This window comes from Suncus etruscus, chromosome 12 (genome assembly GCF_024139225.1).
Source record: "Suncus etruscus isolate mSunEtr1 chromosome 12, mSunEtr1.pri.cur, whole genome shotgun sequence".
Taxonomy (NCBI): domain Eukaryota; kingdom Metazoa; phylum Chordata; class Mammalia; order Eulipotyphla; family Soricidae; genus Suncus; species Suncus etruscus.
In genome coordinates this window covers 87,086,466-87,091,449 of record NC_064859.1, presented here as the reverse complement: position 1 = coordinate 87,091,449, position 4,984 = coordinate 87,086,466, and the positions used below count along the sequence as shown (strand labels likewise).

General features: G+C 32.2%; 1 pseudogene; it reads right to left on the bottom strand.

The window, feature by feature from the left end:
* Positions 1–931: 931 nt before the first annotated feature.
* Positions 932–1,050, bottom strand: LOC126025036 (uncharacterized; annotated as a pseudogene).
* Between the last annotated feature and the right edge of the window lie 3,934 nt (positions 1,051–4,984).

The following is a 4,984-nucleotide window of genomic DNA, read 5'->3' as shown; positions in this document are numbered from 1 at the left end:
GAGGACATTTGATCTACTCAGGAAAGAAAACAAACAATAAATCACCGGTATAACTAACACTAATGCATTAAAACTTAAGGTTGCTTTATATTTCTTGCTTTATTTTTATATAAACCAATCTTAACAGACTTACATAATGAGTCATCTAGTTCTATATCTTATATCTGAAGATACACATTTATTTCCATACATACTACCCACTTCATTTGTCTTTACATATATATTATTGAATATAAAATGCAATTCTAAGAGTCATTTCAACTAAAAGAATATTCATTTCCACCGCTTACACAGTGTTGAATCCTCTGGGCTATTATAGCTCTATCCTTAATTTTAAAATTAGCAATCTAAATAAATTGTATTAAAACTGGAATGTTTAACATTGACAGATATTTGTGGCGAAGTTTTGATATTATCTCAACTAAGAGTTGTGAACTTGGTGTGGTGGTAATCAAACACTGTTATAAAGATATTTTCAAACAAGAAACTTAAGTAGTCATTAATTTATTTAAACTCTAATACTTCCAGGAAAAAAGTAGATCAAGAGAGTCCTTATTAATTGGAAAAAACAATAGCATCATTGCTATAATTTATTGAATGCTTATATGAGCCAATGTACTAAGTCATTTTCATTTATTACTTAAATTAATCCTCATAACACCATTAAGAGATGTGAATAAACCTAAGTGTAGCACAAGAATCTGACACTGAAGACTTATGTGTATTTTTCAAGTAATTAGTAAAGCTGAAGAAGAAAATCACCAATTTTTATAGAAGATGCCAAAATAATGTAAGAATTCAAATTTATATTTCAGGTAGAAGGCTCAATTTGCAAAGAAAAATGAATATTTAAATCTATATACACTAAATTAATTCTACTATATAACTTCTTTTTATTTTATTTTATTTTATTTTATTTTATTTTATTTTTAGCCTACAGCACCCGGTATTCCCAGGCAGTTTCTCATTCAAGTACTAACCCAGCCCGACCCTGCTTAGCTTCTGAGATCAGATGAGATTGGGCGCGTTCAGGGTGGTATGGCCATAGACTGCTATATCACTTCTAATATATGATATCAAATACATCAAGACCCACAATGCATTTTATATTTTTAGGACTTATACAAACCAAGGAAAGAAAGTACACCAAGATAATAATCTAACTAAAAAATGCAAAAGTCTAAATTAATTATATTTATTTGATTATTAAATTGCTCCTGGCAGGCTCAAGGGACCATATGAGATGCAGAGATTCGAATCACCGACCCTCTGCATGCAACGGAAATGCCTTCCTTACCTCCATGCTATATCTCTGGCCCCTTGTTTTCATTTTTTAATATCTAAAGATAATGCTATGTAATGTTTATAAGTAAATGTTTATAATTTGTTTAAATTGTGATTGTCTGACATTAAGTGCGATATACTATGGACAAAATATGTATAGCATTTACATGTACAAATATATATGACTGTAATTTTTTATTCTATTTCCTCTGATTAAAATATATTTATATTATGGTTCTCTGATGATATTGCACTTGACCAAAAGTTTCATGTCTAACATTTTCTATTACATAAGTCACATTCCTGTAACATTGACTTTCTTATAGCACCCAATATGAATCAATGCTATGTGTTTTGGGTTTATACATTTCTTTTTGTTTGTTTGTTTGTTTGGTTGTTATTTTTTGGCCAGACCTGGCAGTGCTCCGGGGTTACTCCTGGCATTGCACTCAAAAATTACCCCTGGGGGCATATCGAATGCCTGGAATTGAAACCTGTTCAGCCTGGTACAAGGCAAATGCCCTCTCACTATGTCATCACTGACACCTATATATTTGTTTTTAGCAGAATACCTTCCTTTCTTGCAGTCCTGAATAAACTCAACTTGCCCAATAAAAATCATTTTATTTTTTATAGAAAAAATATTTTCTATCCCCTGTCTATATATGGCTAAGGGCCCCTTAATTATTTGACCCTAATAGTCTACAAAATTCTAAAATATTTTCTTTGGATGTTTCCTAGGGCAGTGATGGGAAACCTTTCTTTTCAACTGAGCCAAATCTCACCAAAACCATAATTGAAGTTTATTTTGAGAGCCATACAGGGCATGCACTGACAGAGGCTAGGAGCAGAGTCTTCACTCCTGGAGCGGCTGCCAGGCAAACAGAAGAGGCACATTAAAAAGTGTGAAGAGTCGCATGTGACTCGACCACTGTCCTAGGGCATTTCATAATTTTTGTAGAATCCCATTTCTTCATTATAGTCCAAGCTTTTATCAATATCTATAGAGACATCATTCATTATCTCATAGTATAAACCTATGTGATTTGAAGTGCAAGGTGTGTTTATGTTAAGAATGCAGGTTTATATGTTTCTTTATTCAGTTTTCATGATTTTACTGTAGTACTGGTTATATCAATATAATTAATTTGCGAATAATAAACTATAATGCTGACACATAGAATGTAAATTGTCACTTCTATACTTAAGCCAGAAAAAATGAAAATCATCTAGAGAAATAATTAGTATGTAGTTTATGATAGACTTTCAATATTTATTTGAAGTCTGAGAAAAATAATTGAAGATATCTGGGCCAGAGAGCTATTCCAAGACACTTGCCTTGCATCTGGCAGACCTGTGTTAAAATCTCTGGTATTCACATAATCCCATGAAAAAATACTAGGACTGTGTGGATCTGAAAACAAATATATCAATATTTTTATATAACTGTATATACTTGAAGAACAATTTTTAAAATATAATTTTAAACAAACATCATTGGAAAGCATAATGCATAAAATATGAATAATTTAAAATAAAACTATAATTATTGTTACAAAGTTGATTCATTTAAATTAAATTCATTTGGCTAATAAAAAACTTAAAGTTCTAAAACATTAAACAAATAAGGAAGTAATAAACAATGGCAATATACAATAAATTACTATTTAGCTAGGAAGACGACCTTTCCAATCATGACATTTGTGCATTATCTGCCTGACCACAAACATAAAACTAATGAGAATTGTTATGGTATCTGTGTTTTCTGTGAAGTAATGGAGTCACAATAAGAATTAATTTTTAATTTCTTGAAGATACTTTTTAGATAAGCGTTTTAGATTTATTGCAGATCAGCAAATAAGTAGCTTTTTTTCTTTTCTTTTTTTTTGACTGAATAGACTTCTAATTTAGGAAGTTGATCAAATTATTGATTTTATGTGCAATGATGTTGATGACATATTAATGATTGCTCAACATTAAAAATGGATTGAAACCACAGAAGCTTTATAGAAATGTTGAGCTTCTCTGGTATGGTATTTGCTTATTTTTTAACTCAAGATAACATTTGTTTGCATAACTCACGTTTTATGGTTGCAATTTCATGACTGTTTCCAAGTATACTTTATCATAAGTGATAGTTGCTTTTGAAAATATCAGCAATGCAGTTCAGTGTTGTAATTCAAGTAGCTGAACATATACTGCACTTTTAAGACCCTGAATTTGGTACCCAGAGCCACGTGACCTCTCCAGTACTAAGAATCAGGAGAATGTCCCTTGTGGCCCCTTTGTACCATGGAGAGTGGTTTTCACAATTAGAAAACAACAGAACTTTCAATAACATACCATGTACAGATCAAAATTCTATTTCCCCAAAGGTTTATTTTACAACACTTTGAATTTTTATTTAAATTTTGTAGTGAATGAAGTAAAATGAATAAATGAAAATTTAAATAAATCAACTTACAAAACGAATCTTTTACAAGTGAGCTGGAAAACAAGCCCCCAAAACAGATAAAGAAACTAAGTAAGTAGAAGCACAGACACAATAACTAATCATAAAGCAGAACATCTTTGATCTTACACACATATCCAGAAACCATCAAAGGCAAATGTTACAGGTAAAAGCAATAAAAAGGATTACCTCAAGAGAAAAAGGAAAGGCACGTATTTAGATGCACTGTTAGGAGAGAAAACAAAACCAGGCATGCAATGAAAGATCTGAAAATTGAAAGGGAAAATCAAATCAGTAGCTTTTTCTGCCTCATCCATCTGCCGGCACCCAGACAACACACTTTGGAGTCCAATAGAGTGAAAACAAGATTGGGAAACTTCAGCAGAAACACATCCTCTCCATTTTTAAAATAATGAAAACAGTAACAGAAGCATGACTAGGAACCAAATGGAAGAAACACTCGGGAAATTGCACAAGGGACAGTCAGAGAGGCAGAGAAAGGGAGTTTATTTATTGAAATAAAAATTGAGCATGGCTGGACCAGGCTACATGGATCAATGGCCTGGAGGAAATGGGTTGAGAAAAATGTGAATTGGCTAATAGTCACATTTGGTCAAGCAAGAAAAAGAGTTCTGGCTTGCATGGGCAGACCTACTTTCTGAAGAGGTGTAATGAGACTGTTTAAATTCCCAACACAGCACACAAGAGTCCTTAGCATTTTTGCACGGGATTCCTACCTGAATACATCTTCCTGGGTTCCTTGGCCCATATCTGTCATCACAATAGCCCCTAAAAAAAAACTTAGGTAGTGTCCTAAGGTAAGAGATGATGCCATGTAAACCTTCACCCCTCATCACTCATTGTTCTGTTGTTTTCCATTTCCTATTACTTCCACTAAACTATGAATTGTATTTATACAAGTAGTGTTTCTAACCATACAATCTCCTTAACAAAAAATATCTCTAGTTTCTTGCCTTCCTTCAGTTTTCACTTTATCACTTCACGTTCACTGCTACATTTATAACGGTTTCCATAAAAGTAATCAAATTTGAAGATGTTTGAATAATGACTTGATGATCTATTTTTGTCTTCTATCTTCCCATAAAAATATAATCTCCATGAATGCAAAAACATGTGTTGTTCATTATACAAACCTAAGTAATGAGAAAACTAGTAACTACTTAGTAAAAATTGAACAAATGTGTTTAAGTGATGAGAAATAGTGAACAAACAAGCATATGATAAGAG